We start from the raw sequence: 20,079 nt of genomic DNA on the forward strand, positions 1-20,079 counted from the left end.
TATATTTCAAAAAGTACACTTGAACAAACAAGAATCTTACTTGATTTGGTAAAGAAAAAATAGTCTAAAAGGATACTAAAACCATAACCAATATTTCTGAATTCAAGATTTCCGTTGCCATCACAATATCTTGTTTGAAAACGTATATTTACACATAAAAGGCTAAACAACTACATAGTTCCACTGGGTTTTGAACGCAGGACCTTCTGCGTGTTAAGCAGACGTGATAACCACTACACTATAGAACTCTTAAAAATGATTCCTGAAAAAGCTTTTCTGTCCTCAAGAAAGCCCATCTAATTAATTTGTGTGTGTGCTTGAAATTTTGCTTAAATTGAGCTTACGTTTTCTGTTCAATAATATATATTTCAAAAAGTACACTTGAACAAACAAGAATCTTACTTGATTTGGTAAAGAAAAAATAGTCTAAAAGGATACTGAAACCATAACCAATATTTCTGAATTCAAGATTTCCATTGCCGTCACAATATCTTGTATGAAAACTTACATTAATGAATAAAAGACAAGACAACTGAATAGTTCTACTGGATTTTGAATCCAGGAACTTCTGCGTGTTAAGCAGATTTGATAACAACTACACTATAGAACTCTTAAAAATATTTCGTGAAACAGCTTTTCTGTCCGCAAGAAAGCACATCTGATTCATTTGTGTGTGCTTGAAATCTTGCTTAAATTGAGCTTACGTTTTCTGTTTAAAAATATATATTTCAAATACTACACTTGAACAAACAAGCATCTTACTTGATTTGGTAAAGAAAAAATAGTCTAAAAGGATACTGAAACCATAACCAATATTTCTGAATTCAAGATTTCCGTTGCCGTCACAATATCTTGTTTGAAAACGTATTTTTACACATAAAAGGCAAAAGAACTGAATAGTTCTACTGGGTTTTGAACCCAGGACCTTCTGCGTGTAAAGCAGACGTGATAACCACTACACTATAGAACTCTTAAAAATGTTTCATGAAACAGCTTTTCTGTCCGCAAGAAAGCACACCTGATTCATTTGTGTGTGCTTGAATCTTGCTTAAGTTGAGCTTACGTTTTCTGTTTAATAATATATATTTCAAAAAGTACAATTGAACAAACAAGAATCTTACTTGATTTGGTAAAGAAAAAATAGTCTAAAAGGACACTAAAACCATAACCAATATTTCTGAATGCAAGATTTCCATTGCCGTCACAATATCTTGTATGAAAACATACATTTATGAATAAAAGACAAGACAACTGAATAGTTCTACTGGGTTTTGAACCCAGGACCTTCTGCGTGTAAAGCAGACGTGATAACCACAACACTATAGAACTCTTAAAAATGTTTCGTGAAACAGCTTTTCTGTCCGCAAGAAAGCACATCTGATTTATTTGTGTGTGCTTGAGATCTTGCTTAAATTGAGCTTACGTTTTCTGTTTAATAATATATATTTCAAAAAGTACACTTGAACAAACAAGAATCTTACTTGATTTGGTAAAGAAAAAATAGTCTATAAGGATACTAAAACCATAACCAATATTTCTGAATTCAAGATTTCCGTTGCCATCACAATATCTTGTTTGAAAACGTATATTTACACATAAAAGGCAAAACAACTACATAGTTCCACTGGGTTTTGAACGCAGGACCTTCTGCGTGTTAAGCAGACGTGATAACCACTACACTATGGAACTCTTAAAAATGATTCCTGAAAAAGCTTTTCTGTCCTCAAGAAAGCCCATCTAATTAATTTGTGTGTGTGCTTGAAATTTTGCTTAAATTGAGCTTACGTTTTCTGTTCAATAATATATATTTCAAAAAGTACACTTGAACAAACAAGAATCTTACTTGATTTGGTAAAGAAAAAATAGTCTAAAAGGATACTGAAACCATAACCAATATTTCTGAATTCAAGATTTCCATTGCCGTCACAATATCTTGTATGAAAACTTACATTAATGAATAAAAGACAAGACAACTGAATAGTTCTACTGGATTTTGAATCCAGGAACTTCTGCGTGTTAAGCAGATTTGATAACAACTACACTATAGAACTCTTAAAAATATTTCGTGAAACAGCTTTTCTGTCCGCAAGAAAGCACATCTGATTCATTTGTGTGTGCTTGAAATCTTGCTTAAATTGAGCTTACGTTTTCTGTTTAAAAATATATATTTCAAATACTACACTTGAACAAATAAGCATCTTACTTGATTTGGTAAAGAAAAAATAGTCTAAAAGGATACTGAAACCATAACCAATATTTCTGAATTCAAGATTTCCGTTGCCGTCACAATATCTTGTTTGAAAACGTATTTTTACACATAAAAGGCAAAAGAACTGAATAGTTCTACTGGGTTTTGAACCCAGGACCTTCTGCGTGTAAAGCAGACGTGATAACCACTACACTATAGAACTCTTAAAAATGTTTCGTGAAACAGCTTTTCTGTCCGCAAGAAAGCACATCTGATTTATTTGTGTGTGCTTGAAATCTTGCTTAAATTGAGCTTACGTTTTCTGTTTAATAATATATATTTCAAAAAGTACACTTGAACAAACAAGAATCTTACTTGATTTGGTAAAGAAAAAATAGTCTAAAAGGATACTAAAACCATAACCAATATTTCTGAATTCAAGATTTCCGTTGCCATCACAATATCTTGTTTGAAAACGTATATTTACACATAAAAGGCAAAACAACTACATAGTTCCACTGGGTTTTGAACGCAGGACCTTCTGCGTGTTAAGCAGACGTGATAACCACTACACTATAGAACTCTTAAAAATGATTCCTGAAAAAGCTTTTCTGTCCTCAAGAAAGCCCATCTAATTAATTTGTGTGTGTGCTTGAAATTTTGCTTAAATTGAGCTTACGTTTTCTGTTCAATAATATATATTTCAAAAAGTACACTTGAACAAACAAGAATCTTACTTGATTTGGTAAAGAAAAAATAGTCTAAAAGGATACTGAAACCATAACCAATATTTCTGAATTCAAGATTTCCATTGCCGTCACAATATCTTGTATGAAAACTTACATTAATGAATAAAAGACAAGACAACTGAATAGTTCTACTGGATTTTGAATCCAGGAACTTCTGCGTGTTAAGCAGATTTGATAACAACTACACTATAGAACTCTTAAAAATATTTCGTGAAACAGCTTTTCTGTCCGCAAGAAAGCACATCTGATTCATTTGTGTGTGCTTGAAATCTTGCTTAAATTGAGCTTACGTTTTCTGTTTAAAAATATATATTTCAAATACTACACTTGAACAAACAAGCATCTTACTTGATTTGGTAAAGAAAAAATAGTCTAAAAGGATACTGAAACCATAACCAATATTTCTGAATTCAAGATTTCCGTTGCCGTCACAATATCTTGTTTGAAAACGTATTTTTACACATAAAAGGCAAAAGAACTGAATAGTTCTACTGGGTTTTGAACCCAGGACCTTCTGCGTGTAAAGCAGACGTGATAACCACTACACTATAGAACTCTTAAAAATGTTTCGTGAAACAGCTTTTCTGTCCGCAAGAAAGCACATCTGATTTATTTGTGTGTGCTTGAAATCTTGCTTAAATTGAGCTTACGTTTTCTGTTTAATAATATATATTTCAAAAAGTACACTTGAACAAACAAGAATCTTACTTGATTTGGTAAAGAAAAAATAGTCTAAAAGGATACTAAAACCATAACCAATATTTCTGAATTCAAGATTTCCGTTGCCATCACAATATCTTGTTTGAAAACGTATATTTACACATAAAAGGCAAAACAACTACATAGTTCCACTGGGTTTTGAACGCAGGACCTTCTGCGTGTTAAGCAGACGTGATAACCACTACACTATAGAACTCTTAAAAATGATTCCTGAAAAAGCTTTTCTGTCCTCAAGAAAGCCCATCTAATTAATTTGTGTGTGTGCTTGAAATTTTGCTTAAATTGAGCTTACGTTTTCTGTTCAATAATATATATTTCAAAAAGTACACTTGAACAAACAAGAATCTTACTTGATTTGGTAAAGAAAAAATAGTCTAAAAGGATACTGAAACCATAACCAATATTTCTGAATTCAAGATTTCCATTGCCGTCACAATATCTTGTATGAAAACATACATTAATGAATAAAAGACAAGACAACTGAATAGTTCTACTGGATTTTGAATCCAGGAACTTCTGCGTGTTAAGCAGATTTGATAACAACTACACTATAGAACTCTTAAAAATATTTCGTGAAACAGCTTTTCTGTCCGCAAGAAAGCACATCTGATTCATTTGTGTGTGCTTGAAATCTTGCTTAAATTGAGCTTACGTTTTCTGTTTAAAAATATATATTTCAAATACTACACTTGAACAAACAAGCATCTTACTTGATTTGGTAAAGAAAAAATAGTCTAAAAGGATACTAAAACCATGACCAATATTTCTGAATGCAAGATTTCAGTTGCCGTCACAATATCTTGTTTGAAAACATACATTTATGAATAAAAGACAAAACAACTGAATAGTTCTATTGGGATTTGAACCCAGGAACTTCTGCGTGTAAAGCAGATGTGATAACCACTACACTATTGAAGAGGCAGAGGCCCCAGCATGGGGTCGTAGGCTCCTTAAGGGCTGCGACGTCCTGATTGGCGAGAGCTGGTAGGGGGGGGGTCGGCTAACCCCCCGCCCCCTTCCCACACAGAGTGGGAAGGCTGCTTGTCCCCTCCCATGCAGGGGGAGGGGGAGAGGGTATATAAGAGTGGGGCCCCAGGGGTGAGAGACAGAGCTAACGGAATTTCCCCCTTACCTTGCAGGAACGCTGGCTGCTGCTGAGCTGCCATTTCAAGACCGCGAGGGAAGGCCGCAGTGACTACAGCAGCTGTTTGAAGACCCCGAGTCCTGCCAGCCTCACCCATGAGCTTGAGGAGGCCGCTGATGCTGCGGCACCAGAGGAGCCGGTAAGTGTCCCTGCCCCGCGCAGATCCCAGCGCTGAGGTGCAGGTAGGGATCCCCATTCCCCATCCCACAGCCCTCCCAGCTCCCCCGCCAAGTGCAGGCACCTGCTTGCAGCCCACCATGCTCCCGCGCCCACCCTGGGGCCCCGTCCAGCCTTATGCCCCCTATCCGCCCCCCACCCCCCAGTCTGTGCCCCGCCACCTCCCGGCTTTTTCCCCTGCAAGGTCCCTCTGCCTCACTACTAATTCCCCCGCCGGGCCACGGCGCCTCCCGGCCTCTATTCCAGCACCCTCTCCTTCCCCTGCTCCCAGGCCCTGTCCTCCCTCCCGGTTCGCGCTTCGGCGAGGCCCCGCCACCCACGCCCTACTCTCTCTGCCCAAGCGCGGTCCCGGCAGGGAGGGGGGCGGTGGGGGGGGGGGGGTCGCTCCTGTGCTGCCGCCGCCAGCCCCAGCGCCGCCAGCCCGCTCACCACTCTGCAGGTGACGGCCGCGCGCCGAGCAGGACGCCCGATGCCCAGGTCCCCCCCCTACCATCTCTCCCGACCGCGGGGGCTATCGGGCACCGCGTGCGCCGGCCGGGGAGCGCGCCTGTCGGCTCCCACTACAACAGGCCGCTTACCCCTCTGCTGGGGGTGGCCACGCGCCGGCTGCCACCACACAGCCTCCCCACCCCTCCACCACAGGGACAATCTGGCTCCGTCCCGCGCCCCCATCCCACTTACCCCCATCCCACTCACCCCCATCCCACTCACCCCCATCCCACTCACCCCTCCGACCTGCGTGCGGTGCTGCTGGCTCCTCGGCACCATGACTCACCTCCCTCCAATGTGCTGCAGCAGGGGAGGGAGGGGCGCTCTTCTCCCGCGCGGGCTCCCAGGCTTCTGTGAGCAGGGGGAAGGGGTGTTTCCCTCCCTCCCCATGTTTATTAAAGAGACAGGAGGTCACAGGCAGGTCTGCAGAGGCAGGCTGTTACCTTGGCCCTCCTCTGCAGCAGCGCCACCATGAGGCCCCTAGCGGTACTGCAGGGCAACCTCAAGTTCACCCCTCAGGGCGACCTCAACCTTACCCCTCACAGTACAGGACAGACTGTGAGCGGGGTTACTCCCTTACCCCTCACAGTACAGGACAGACTGTGAGCGGGGTTACTCCCTTACCCCTCACAGTACAGGACAGACTGTGAGCGGGGTTACACCCTTACCCCTCACAGTACAGGACAGACTGTGAGCGGGGTTACACCCTTACCCCTCACAGTACAGGACAGACTGTGAGCAGGGTACTACCGTGAAGCACCAACATATTATATAACCACACGCCATACCCAACCACCCCACCTACTTACCTCCAGCAGGCAGGGGCGCGGGCGGTCTGGTGTATAACCGCCCCAGCCACCGGGGGCCCCTGCCCCTCCCACCCATGGGCCACGCTGTGTCGGGCAGATTAACTGCAGCGCAGAGATGGGCGTTCTGCTCTGTCACCGGCGGGGTGGGGGGAGAGGATTTAAGGCGACCCAGCCCCGGGATCCTGCATGGGGTCCTCTCAGTTTTCGCAGGAAGCGACGGCCAATGACTGGTCATTGCACGCATGGAATGTGGACCAGGACCCCTACTCACCTTCACCGACGCATGGCGAGGAGGGGGACAGACGCCGAGGCCAGTCGCCGCGCTTCAGGCCAGGTCAGTGCAGGGTACTAACCCGAGCAACGAGATTCCAGGTAAGGAAATAAATCCTAGTCCAGTACGGGTAATAGCGATTCAGATAGTGACAGCGACATTTCAGCGTCTGAGAGCGCAGCGCAATTTCACAAAACCTGTATGTATAAATTCCTAAAGAGCCAGCGGTGATTAACCGGTCACTTAAGGCTAGGCCAAGCGGTACAAAGCAGGGGGCAGCGCGGGAGAGCAAGGCCCCAAAAATTAAGGACGACGGCGTAAGCGCCAGCAATTGCATTGTATTGTATGTCTTTATTTATATAGCGCCATTAAGGTACATAGCGCTTCACAGTAGTAATACATGTGGTAATCAAATAAATAACAGATCATATAAATAACAGATCATGGGAATAAGTGCTTTAGGCATTGAAGTAACATTAAGGAAGAGTCCCTGCCCCGAAGAGCTTACACTTTAATGTAAAGGGAAGGACACTTACGCCGGCGCTATGACGTCTCTCCAGTCGGTTTACACGCCTTGAGAAAGACCATTTCAATTGAAACGCGTGGGAGGAGGTTCTCTTTTCTGTTTGTTGGTGTATCCGTTTTAGGTAGTTTAATAAATTATTTGTTCATTCCTTCACTGGTGAGTTTTGGTCTAGATAGGAGTGGCAGTACTGCTGATCAATTCTACCCCGTACCACTATGATCGGACGCACGCCGAGGAGGGAAGCCAGACACCCGCTCTGGGTGCGACGCCAAGCAGGGGGCGCGGGGGGACCAGTATCAATCCTTCACCACCCAGGCTGGTTCAGCCACTATTTACCTGCTTGCTCTGGAAGTAGCTAGACGGATTCTTCTATCTACACCCAAAGTGAGATAATAAAAGGGAAAGTTCACGGACGTACACGACCTTTTGCTGATGGGTTTCAGGCCAGGGAAAAAGCAAAGGCTACAGGTGAGGAGAGAGCTAGTAAGTATAAAACCATGGACAACTGGCTATGAGGTTACCTTGTGTTAGCCAGCTGCCTGCTGGAGAAGCATTTAAAACCAGAGACAGAACATAAAACACAGACAAAGCTCAGTTTTAGCACATCCAGTGAAACTCATACACGGTACAGTGCCTAAATATATATGTATAAATATCTATTAAGTGAAATGGCCTTTTAGTATGACATTTTTGGCCAAAATTATTGTAAGCCCCTGAGCCAACTTCACGGCAGACCACAATTCAGGGGTCCCTAACGCTAATATAAATTCTTAGTAACCTGTATAATAACAGGAAGAATGATTTATAGTAAATCTGTCAATATTAGTTGCAAAGTTCTAAGTCTGATTGAAGCCTTTATTTACCTGTACATTACCAGGAAAAGCACTCTGTATTAGAGTTGTCACAACCATCCTGCAAGTAAACAAGTTCCCCTGTGTGGAAGATGCTATGGAGTGAGCCCTTAACCATTTAAATGTGGGAGGGGGTGAGCTTCAATTAAGTAGGAGGAGGAGGTGCTGCAGAAGCACCCAGAAGAGGGTCTGAACGTCCTTAAATACATAGACCTTAGATGCGACATATATAAAACATATGGGGGAACATCGCGGTAAGAATATGTTTAGAATTTGGTAACCACACTCGCAAGTTGCAATCTTAAATTCGCCTCTATATACCCGCATGTCATACGGGAGAAAATGACCAAGGAGGATGCCTGGGACGCATGGCTGGACCATTTCACTCACGGCCCATACACTGAGGGGCCTTATTCAGGAATGCTAGGGTGCTAGGAAGGTTACACTAATACATGCCCACGTCACCTTGGGCAGATGGGGATAGCGGACTTACGGACCTGATCCAGAAGTCGCTAGCCCCACGCACTTGGAGAACCTACCTCCAGGCTTGGCACACATGGCTAGTATTCAAGCAAAAGGACAGAGTCGAGGGTAAGCGAGGTAGCAGCGCGTGGATCATTAGCTTCCTACAGGCCCAGAAGGCAGCTGGGGCGACGCAGACCAGGGTTGGGGCCATGATGGCAGGACTGTCTGTTTTTCTGAAATAGCACATCTGCAGGGACATAACTAAGGATTTCATAGTTAGGAGAACCCTAATAATAGGTTGGGATAGGGGTGAAGCCAAGTGAACTGACAGTAGGGAGCCGATAATGCCAGACAGGCTTCAGGTATTGATGATAGTAAAATAGGCTAAAGCGCTCTATGCAGGTATAATGAAATAAAGTGAGCCAAACCACTAAGCCAAGGTATATAAAATGAGTATGATATAGTACTTAATATGCAATAGTATGGGTACTATCCTCCTGAAGACAGGTGGTAGAGGGTACAAGCCCACTCACCCTCAGTCTCATTGGCAGGTTCCCCTGAACATAAGCAATACTCACATCCTAGGAGTGGTAGGCAGGCTGTGCAGCTACAGATATGTAGTATAACAGGAAAATGGAGAACAAAAGCGCACTAGCAAAAACGGAGCAGGAAGGACCCAGATTCAAAAATAAATAAATAAAAGGGCACTTTAATGTGACAAAAGACCCATACAACGCGTTTCGAACGTCACAGCGTTCTTTTTCAAGGTATTGATGATGACAGCAAAAGAGCTATGTTTCAGTACAGCGGAAAAGGGAACTGTTCAGAGTAGTATTTGCCGTGGCTTTCTTGGTGCCTCCAGGGTTGGCGAGCTAGTGGCGGCATCTTAAACAATCCAGGGTTCGGGCTTGTTTTTCGCGAGCAGGATTCTCAATGCTACGTCGGTGGCATGCAAGATTCACAGGTCTAAAACCGACCAAGCGGGAAGGGGAGCGTGGGTCCACCTCACTATAGAGGATAACAGAAGTTTGCCCAGTGGCGTTGAGTAAGGGGTACGTAAGGCACAGGCCCAAGGTTGGGGGCAATTTCATCATTCATCAGGACGCAACACCACTCACAAGGTACCAATTTCAAAGCGTTTTAGACGGTGCCTTGTTGCTAGGGGGGATGGATCCTAGTGTATTTGGTACCCATTGCTTTAGAATTGGGGCCGCTACAGCGGCAGCTGAGAACGGCTGTATGCCGGACCAAATGTGGAAACCGGGGAGGTGGAAACCCAGTGCCTATAGGGGGTTACATCAGGGCCAAAGGGCACAGCAACGTGCTGAGGCAAGAAGATTAACATGTTTTTCCCTCTCAGTAGACAGCTGCACAAGGACCCTGGAAGTGTGGATCATGGGTCATTCCTTCGTTCAGTGGGCGCACGTATGGGCGAAGGATCAGCGGTGCGGCCAGCAGCTGTGGTGTACGGGGGAGGGGGTGCATTGGCGTTGGCTTGGGAAGAGAGGAAGGTGCTTGGTTGATCTGTAATAGGCTCTGGACAAGGCGTGAGCAGAATTTCAGGTGAAACCAGATGTTATTTTGCTACACCTCGTGGGGAATGACCCAGCCAACAACAAAACACTAGAGTTGTTTTATCGGTTACAGCAGGAATGCGCCCGCTTGAAGGCGCGGTGGAGTGAGGTTTTAATCATTTGGTCTGTAATTAGTCCAAAGCAAATTTTAAAAGGGCCACGGAGAGATAAAGCTAGGAGGAAGGTAAATAAGGCCATGGGCAAAATTCATCCTATAGCGGCGGTAAAACTCTTAAAGCGCAGAGAGACTGACACCAAGGAGTGCAGCTGGCACAGAGGGACTGTGTGCATCTATCACCAAAGGGGTTGGAGGTGTTCTTAAGTAACATCAAAGGTTTTTTGCGGGAAGAATTAAGATCAGAGGTCGCAGCTTTGGGTGGGCGTGTCGGCCCCAGGGTAGCCAGTGCCCGGCAGAGGGGCCTCCAGGTGGTGGAGCTGCGCGCCAGCCAAGCTCACGAGACGGAGAAAGGGCAAGGACTTTAGGGTCTGTCCCTCAGCTGGAGCCCCTAGAACAGCGCGGCAGGCTGGAGGCGCCGGCTGTAGGGCCGGGCCGGCCTATGCCCAATCAACGCTGGTAAAAGGCTGGGCGCCAGCTTTAGGGCTGGGCCTAAGCTGACCCTAGGGGCGGGAGGGGGAGGGAAGCAGCCCAACATCGGCTGAATGAGGATCTCCCCCTCCCATTTTACAGTGCTTTTGGGCGGGGGGAGGGAGCGGGCCGATTGCTGGCTGTCTGGGCAAGGATCTCCCCCCCATGCACATTCTACGGGTGGGGGGAGAGAGCGGGCCAATTGCTGTCTGTCTGGGCAAGGATCTCCCCCCCCGCCCATTCACATGCTACGGGCGGGGGGAGGGAGCGGGCCAATTGCTGGCTGTCTGGGCAAGGATCTCCCCCCCATTTTGCATGGAGCATACTTGGCTGGCGGGCAGGCTGGTAGGATTTTAACAGCGGATGTTAAAATAAAGCTGTGACCTTTTCTTCCAACATTGTGTGGTCTCCATTATTTGGTTTAGCGTCACAAAGGAGGGACGGTGCATAAAGCCTTTAAGAACTCTTAAAAATGTTTCGTGAAACAGCTTTTCTGTCCGCAAGAAAGCACATCTGATTCATTTGTGTGTGCTTGAAATCTTGCTTAAATTGAGCTTACGTTTTCTGTTTAATAATATATATTTCAAAAAGTACACTTGAACAAACAAGAATCTTACTTGAATTGGTAAAGAAAAAATAGTCTAAAAGGATACTAAAACCATGACCAATATTTCTGAATGCAAGATTTCCGTTGCCGTCACAATATCTTGTTTGAAAACTTACATTTATGAATAAAAGACAAGACAACTGAATAGTTCTACTGGGTTTTGAACCCAGGACCTTCTGCGTGTAAAGCAGACGTGATAACCACTACACTACAGAACTCTTAAAAATGTCTCGTGAAACAGCTTTTCTGTCCGCAAGAAAGCACATCTGATTCATTTGTGTGTGCTTGAAATCTTGCTTAAGTTGAGCTTACGTTTTCTGTTTAACAATATATATTTCAAAAAGTACACTTGAACAAACAAGAATCTTACTTGATTTGGTAAAGAAAAAATAGTCTAAAAGGATACTAAAACCATAACCAATATTTCTGAATTCAAGATTTCCGTTGCCGTCACAATATCTTGTTTGAAAACATACATTTATGAATAAAAGACAAAACAAATGAATAGTTCTACTGGGTTTTGAACCCAGGACCTTCTGCGTGTTAAGCAGATGTGATAACAACTACACTGTGGAACTCTTAAAAATGTTTCATGAAACAGCTTTTCTGTCCGCAAGAAAGCACATCTGATTCATTTGTGTGTGCTTGAAATCTTGCTTAAATTGAGCTTACGTTTTCTGTTTAATAATATATATTTCAAAAAGTACACTTGAACAAACAAGAATCTTACTTGATTTGGTATAGAAAAAATAGTCTAAAAGGATAGTAAAATCATAACCAATATTTCTGAATTCAAGATTTCCGTTGCCGTCACAATATCTTGTTTGAAAACTTACATTTATGAATAAAAGACAAGAAAACTGAATAGTTCTAGTGGGTTTTGAACCCAGGACCTTCTGCGTGTAAAGCAGATGTGATAACCACTACACTATAGAACTCTTAAAAATGTTTCGTGAAACTGCTTTTCTGTCCGCAAGAAAGCACATCTGATTCATTTGTGTGTGCTTGAAATCTTGCTTAAATTGAGCTTACGTTTTCTGTTTAATAATATATATTTCAAAAAGTACACTTGAACAAACAAGAATCTTACTTGATTTGGTAATGAAAAAATAGTCTAAAAGGATACTAAAAGCATAACCAATATTTCTGAATTCAAGATTTCCGTTGCCATCACAATATCTTGTTTGAAAACGTATATTTACACATAAAAGGCAAAACAACTACATACAGTACCGACACACTTTATTCTCGCTCGGCTAGTCCCGCGAATTCGGGTATACCCGGGTGTATTCAGGTTTCTGATCGTTTTCTGCCGGAGTGCATTGCGTTATTTTCCCGGCAGGGATTTAAGCATTTTATTCCGGCTGGCTGAAATACTGCAATGCCGTGTAAATACACATGGGGGCGCTTCCGAGCTGTTCTCTTTGAAGCCGTCCCCTATAATGAATTGTAATGCAGTATATATACTGTATATATATATACACTGTATAACAACAACCCCTATAAGCCCTAACATACAGTACTGTACACATACAGTACTGTATATGCACATACATAAATGATACTACTGTATGGGCGGCGGGGGCGAGATGTGTTTGCAGCAGAGAGAGATCCGCTGCTCTCTCTCTGCGCAAACATCCGCACATTAAAAATGATTTTAAATACATTTTTATTGATAGTGTAGATGTGCAGGGGGTCTCCGGAGCTGAACCGCGTTGGTTTCAGGTCTGGGGACCCCCTGCTCCCCGAGATACAGCCCTCTTTAGGGGGTGCCGGTATGCCTCTGCTTGGTTTAAAGGGCCCGACCACGTGATCGCGGCCTGTAAACCAAGCAGAGCAGAGGGATACCGGCACCCCCTAAAGGGGCCTGTATCTCGGGGAGCAGGGGGTCCCCAGACCTGAAACCAGTGCGGTTCTGCTCTGGAGACCCTCTGCACATGTACAGTATCAATAAAACACATACAGTATACAGTATAAATAAACACTCGTTCTTTACCTTAGCGGCTATGCGCTATGGTAAAGAAGCAGCATTTCTGTATTTTAATAATATTGTACAGTGAGCACGGGGTTCCCTGAGCCAGAAATTAATGCTCAGGGACCCCCCCTGCTCCTGCTCAATATTATTAAAAATACAGAAATGCTGCTTCATTACCATAGCGGATAGCCGCTAAGGCAATGAAGGGGTTAACCCACCGTGCCCGCTTTATTGTGTGTAGTGGGGATGGGTGAGGGGGGTATTTGGCCCTTGGTGTGAGTTTAGGACTTGCGGGGGGGTTGCGGGTGCACTTAACCCCTTCACGACCGTAGCAGTTAATACCGCTACGGTCATGAAGGGGTTAAGCCCTCCCGCTACCCCCCCGCAAGCCCTAAACAAGCACCGTTGGGGCTAATACACCATTCACCCACCCCCGCTACCCACAATAAAAAAAATACACACACACAGCAGCCGCCAAAAAATTAATAAATAAATCTAAATAAATAAATAAATAAATGACAATAAATACATTTGAAATACATTTTTATTGATAGTGTAGATGTGCAGGGGGTCTCCGGAGCTGAACCGCATTGGTTTCAGGTCTGGGGACCCCCTGCTCCCCGAGATACAGCCCCCTTTAGGGGGTGCCGGTATCCCTCTGCTTGGTTTAAAGGGCCCGACCACGTGATCGCGGCCTGTAAACCAAGCAGAGCAGAGGGATACCGGCACCCCCTAAAGGGGCCTGTATCTCGGGGAGCAGGGGGTCCCCAGACCTGAAACCAGTGCGGTTCTGCTCTGGAGACCCTCTGCACATCTACACTATCAATAAAAATGTATTTTAAATGTATTTATTTATATTCATTTATTTATTTAGATTTATTTATTAATTGTGCTGCTGCTGCAAGTCCTAAACTCACACCAAGGGCCAAACACCCCCCTCACCCCCAATAAAAAAAATTCACGCACAGCAGCCCCACAATTAATAAATAAATCTAAATAAATAAATAAATGAAGAGAAATAAATATACAGTATACTGTATATATATACTGGATATACTGCACCGACACACTTTATTCGAGCAAATACCCAGTATGTACCTGGCAGATACCTGGAATGCGCCGCTCCTCACCTCTGACAAGCCCCGTTGTGTTTGCCTTCCCAGCCTGGGTTCATGCCTGGCTGACGGGCGGCTGATCTGTTAAATGATAATGATTAGGATTTAATAGGCTGCAATGCTTCGCGTGTCTACCAGATGGCATAAATTCATGAATTGTAATGCAGTATATATATATATATACTGTGCAGTATTGCAGCCAGCGGGAATAAAATGCTTCAATCCCTGCCTGGAAAATACCTCAATGCACTCGGGCAGAAAACAGTCACAAACCTCAATACACCCAGGTATACCCGAATTCGTGGGACTAGCCGAGCTCGAATAAAGTGTGTCGCCAGTGTATATACAATATATATATAATAACAATCCCTATACATATACAGTATATACTGTGTATATATATATACACTGTATACACACACACATATATATATAGATATATATAGATATATATAGATATATATAGATATATATAGATATATACAGTATACAGTATATATACACACATGATGAACCAATATACAAATACATGTAGAATGGTTATCAAAATCATACTGTCCTACAGATAACGCTTCTCTATACAGACAATAATAATAATCCATTTAATAATCCTAACTGATTTTACAATATAAAACATAACATTCCAATCCACACAGTACATTGCATTTACATTGTATAAATGATGCATAAAATCTATGCACCATATACATTCTGCAAATGAATGTTAACAATATAATTGCAAGCTACTCTACCAGTAAATACAAACACTTCCAAACAAGTCAACTATTTTAACCAATCAAGTAAACAAAAATCAATATATACTGTAAGTACTAACCAGAAAACACAATTTAAAACCAAAGCTAACCCTTACAATACCAAGGATTACATCTATCTAATTGTAAAAAACCTTATACTTTATACACAGCATTGCAATAAACAAAATACATGATAAACAATACAGTACATTCCCTGTATCTCCCTGCCTTCAGTGTAATCTGTTTAAAGCCCCCTCCCCCCTAATGTTTCTGTTAAACAGATTACACTGAAGGCAGAGAGATATAAAAGCCTAAAGCCCCCTCCCCCCTAATGTTTCTGTTAAAGAGATTACACTGAAGGGAGAGAGATGTAAAGGCCTAAAGCCCCCTCCCCCCTAATGTTTCTGTTAAACAGATTACACTGAAGGGAGAGAGATGTAAAGGCCTAAAGCCCCCTCCCCCCTAATGTTTCTGTTAAACAGATTACACTGAAGGGAGAGAGATTTTACAGAAACACACATTAGGGGGGAGGGGGCTTTAAACAGATTACACTGAAGGCAGAGAGATGTTTCTGTTACCAGTAAATCTCCCTCCCTGCTGTCAGTGCAGTGTATGTAAATGTGGGGAGGGGGGGGGACCCAATGTGCATACTGTGAGGTCTAACCACCCTCACCCCCTACCCACATACCGTTACCCCCCCCATCCTGGCCATGGCCCCTCCGCTTCTGCAAAACAGACACAAAAATTAAAACATACAAAGTAATGTCCCCTAACCCCTTAATCACCATAGCGGTTATTACCCGCTACAGTCATGAAGGGGTTAACCCACCCTCACCCACCACTCGGGATGCCTACATACCCTCCCACACTAACCCCCCCCCCGTGAGGCCTAACCACCCAGTCAGTACCCACAAGGGAGGCCTACCCACATACCGTTGGGGAAACACCCCACCCCCAGTACCCACAATAAAAACAGTACAATGACCCACAATAAACAGCATTATATTTATTAAATACATTACCCACCCCCTGTGCCCCCCCATAAAAACAAGATTTATCCTTTTGCATACAGGGTTCATAACGCAGTCCCACGCTAGTCCCCGGTGGGCTGGCAGGGCACCTGGACAGACCTACAGTTTACCAGCAGCCCTTTTTACACAGGTTCTGGAGGCCTGCTGGTGGATCCTGCCAGCACCATGGCACCCAGGTGGTCTCATTGGGTCACCGTGGGCCACAATTGGGTCTCCACGGTAGGCCCAAGGATGTCTGGGAGCACCGGGTCAAACCCACAGGTGTCTGCGGGGCCTCGGGTGGTTCCCTCGGGGGTCTGGGGAACTCACGGTTGCTCACTACGGGTCCGCGGTGCCCCCACAGAAGTGGGACCACACATCATCATCCCCGCACCTACGGGTCGGCGGTGCCCACACAGAAGTGGGACCACACATCGTCATCCCCGCAGACTACGGGTCCGCGGTGCCCCCACAGAAGTGGGACCACACATCATCATCCCTGCATGTGTCACCCGTGGAACCACCAGCCTGATACCCTTGGGATACCCGAGGATACCCACAGGTGGTCTCCAGAGGCCCCACACAAAACCACGGAATCAAACCCTGAATGTAAAAAAAATAAACCTGGCCTATACATTCAATACATACACCCTCCCCCCCAACACCTACAGTACAATAATGTGCAAAATAACTATTATTTAAAACCAGAGACAGCACATAAAACACAGACAAAGCTCAGTTTTAGCACATCCAGTGAAAATCATACACGGTACAGTGCCTAAATATATATGTATAAATATCTATTAAGTAAAATGGTCTTTTAGTTTGACATTTTTGGCCAAACTTGTTGTAAGCCCCTGAGCCAACGTCACGGCAGACCACAATTCAGGGGTCCCTAACGCTAATATAAATTCTTAATAACCTGTGTAATAACAGGAAGAATGATTTATAGTAAATCTGTCAATATTAGTTGCAAAGTTCTAAGTCTGATTGAAGCCTTTATTAACCTGTACATTACCACGCTCTGATTGGCTACCATACCATGTGAGGGCGGCCATGTGCCTTTTCATGATGTCATCTTAAAGGCAATTGAAGCAAAGCCATTCTGATTGGCTGTGCTTTCATTCCCTTTTAGTGACGTCATCATTTTTTTTTTGTCGGCCAAAACACATGGTTTTCACGGTCCAATCAGGACCGTGGGAACCATGATGCAAAATGTGACGTCATAGGCCTTTAAAAGCCTATGTCGTCTCATTTTGAAGCCAGACGCCGCGGAGGAAGGACCTCTGGGAAAGAAAGAAGACCAGGGCGTGGCCGCAGACGGGGAGAAGACCCCGCCCCGCCCCGCTGGAAGGAGATAGAAGAAAGAAGAACACAGATGAAGATGGATTACAAGTAGAAGACCCGTGGATTGGTTTGGATTTTTAGTTTAATGTTTATTATTTTCTGGTTTATTATTTTATGGGTTCCTGATCGTGGATTGGTTCGTGAGTAAGCTGCGCAACGGGAGTCGGTGGGGGCAAGTAATGGTAAGTGAACTACAGTAAAGAAATGTATTTTATTTAACTTGTTAATTTTTTCAAAAGGTTTTTTAACAAACATGTGTATTTTTTTTTTTTTGTGGTATATCATTTCTTGCCACTGTATGTATGTATGTATATATGTCTAGAGAGATATATACATACAGTACAGTACAGGGTAAGAAATGATGTTGTTTTAAAAGCTGGATTAGATGTGTTTTAAATTATTTTGTGTATGCTGCTACAGTATGCTTTATTGTGAGTTTAAAGTATTTTAAAATTAGATAGATGTATTCCTTGGTATTGTATTGTGTGTTTGAGGAAGGTCAGGGATAGGCTTGGTTTGTAAAGGTTGTATTTTTGTCGGTACTTATATTTTTTCAAAGGCTTAATTGTTCTGCTCTAGGCGTGAATTTGTTAATGGTTTTATTGTTCAGGATCTAGTGTGAATTGTTTAGGGATGTAAATAATGATTGCTAATTGAGTTTTGTTTACTTGCAGAATGTATATGGTGCATAGATATTTAGGCATCATTTATATTGGAATGTAAGTTGTTTAATGGCTTTTCAGAGGTTTAGTGATGATTTAGATTGAGAGATCAGTTATGAATATTAAAGGAAATTGATTTTAATTTAGTGTGTATGTATGGAGAAGTGTTTGGTTGTAGGACAGTGCTTTTGATAACCCTTCTACATTTATTTGTACTGTATATTGGTTTATCATGGGTGTGTATATAACGTGTGTATATATATATATATATGGAAAAAAGAGGAGAGAGCGCACGCCCATAGCGTAATAGAGTAAATTTAATGAAGGGAAGGGGGGAGGGGGGGGTAAAAAACGCACTTACAAGAAGTACAATAAAATCAAGCAATTGTGATAATAATCACCACCATCCGGTCTAACTGCAAGCTCTTGGGGCAGTCCCAGGCTCCGTTGGTGAAGGAGCAGCGTCTCAGCAAGTTTCCAGGACTGATGTAAATATCCGGTCAAAGTGCAGACTTCTGGGGCATTCCCAGGCTCCGTTGGCAAAAGAGCAGCGTACCAGCAGTTTCCCAGGGCTGGTATGCTGTAGATAGTCCAAGACAAAAGTTCCGTATTGGTAGTGCCTGTAGCACTAGCGCTTGGATCAGTCGGCTCCAGCGCTGGGTGTAGACTTCAATGTCAGTGCGTCTGACGTCATGACGCTCCCTGACGCGTTTCGTCAGTCTCGGCTAACTTTTTCAAATGGATAACGTGAGAGGGGGAGGTCCGGTATTATATACACACCCCAATGATGGTAATTAATGAAAAAACCGCCCCTACTCAGCTGCAGTCGTTTTCCGTGCTACTACACACTATTAAAAACATAGTTACATAAAATACAGATATTTAACCCTGAAAGGATTGGAGGAGATGATTTAAGGAGGTGGAACTGAGATATACATTCAATTGCTAATCAGATTACTAAATATATATAAACAGATGGCACAAAGTTAAACATATATGGGATATAAAATAATTATCAAAGAACAATTATAAAACAATATAATTCTCTAGGGCTCAAACCCAAATTGAAAATACTAATCCTGTATGTGGATCAGACCCCATCAGTTGTAATCATGGGATACATTGCAATACATCAACATGATGCAATGATTATATATATATCTAGACCCCACCTATAGATAAAGCGGGATGATTCACACACAGGCCAGTGATGAGTATATTACTTAAATATTGATGATAGAAGGAGATCATATAACATTATATAAAGTGTAGTGAAAATGCAATGCAATATATACATATTCAACCACAAATAATCAAATAGTAAATATTACACCCTGATGTGTGTATAAAATTAATAATAGTTATTATGGTCCCTTGTGATTGGACTAAAGACAGAATAAAATTAAATAGGGATAAGGATAGAAAAATAAAAATAAATATAAAATAAGTAAAAATGAAATTAAAAATAAAATTAAAAATACAGATACGAATATAAATATTAATACAAATAAAAGTGTAAATTCAAAAGGAAAATATATATTACTGGAGTCTGTATGCCACAAAAAAGGCAGGGGCCCGGAAAGCTTTTCTGCATCTATGTGCTATACTGTGATCAAGTGAGATACGTGTAGTGTATGGAATATTATATGTGTACTATAAACTATAAACTATATAGCTATTTATATCCATTCTATAATGGTAACTACCAGGCCCTATTTGGCCATACTAAAGTGAATGTCTAATTAAGTAAATATCAATTTTTATATATGTGGAAACTATTATGTGTTATACAGTGTATATAAGGATAAATACCTTATACCGTCTATTAAACCCAGTGACCCAAGTTAAGAATATTCATTTTATAAATCAACATGATTGTGCTATTAATTGTAGTATTAGTGGATAGATCATCCATTTGTCAGACGGGAGGGAGGAGGGTAGGGACAAGGGGGGGGGGGGGGGAAGGGGAAGGGAGGGGGAGGGAAAGGAATGGGGGGGAGGACCTCTGGAGGAGATCCAAACAAGGGATGGACTGAGAAGCAGAGGAGGAGAACAGGAA

The 20,079-nt window shown here is 43.0% G+C and overlaps 6 non-coding genes across 6 annotated transcripts; all 6 read right to left on the bottom strand.

The window, feature by feature from the left end:
- Positions 1-897: 897 nt before the first annotated feature.
- On the bottom strand, positions 898-970 carry TRNAV-UAC (transfer RNA valine (anticodon UAC)). Its single transcript has one exon. It is a non-coding gene; the product is annotated as a tRNA-Val (tRNA).
- A 286-nt stretch (positions 971-1,256) lies between these two features.
- TRNAV-UAC (transfer RNA valine (anticodon UAC)) lies at positions 1,257-1,329 on the bottom strand. The gene has a single exon. It is a non-coding gene; the product is annotated as a tRNA-Val (tRNA).
- A 1,009-nt stretch (positions 1,330-2,338) lies between these two features.
- Positions 2,339-2,411, bottom strand: TRNAV-UAC (transfer RNA valine (anticodon UAC)). Its single transcript has one exon. It is a non-coding gene; the product is annotated as a tRNA-Val (tRNA).
- A 1,009-nt stretch (positions 2,412-3,420) lies between these two features.
- Positions 3,421-3,493, bottom strand: TRNAV-UAC (transfer RNA valine (anticodon UAC)). The gene has a single exon. It is a non-coding gene; the product is annotated as a tRNA-Val (tRNA).
- A 7,808-nt stretch (positions 3,494-11,301) lies between these two features.
- Positions 11,302-11,374, bottom strand: TRNAV-UAC (transfer RNA valine (anticodon UAC)). Its single transcript has one exon. It is a non-coding gene; the product is annotated as a tRNA-Val (tRNA).
- A 647-nt stretch (positions 11,375-12,021) lies between these two features.
- On the bottom strand, positions 12,022-12,094 carry TRNAV-UAC (transfer RNA valine (anticodon UAC)). Its single transcript has one exon. It is a non-coding gene; the product is annotated as a tRNA-Val (tRNA).
- Between the last annotated feature and the right edge of the window lie 7,985 nt (positions 12,095-20,079).

The sequence above is a fragment of the Ascaphus truei genome, chromosome 18, assembly GCF_040206685.1.
Source record: "Ascaphus truei isolate aAscTru1 chromosome 18, aAscTru1.hap1, whole genome shotgun sequence".
NCBI classification, from domain to species: Eukaryota; Metazoa; Chordata; class Amphibia; order Anura; family Ascaphidae; genus Ascaphus; species Ascaphus truei.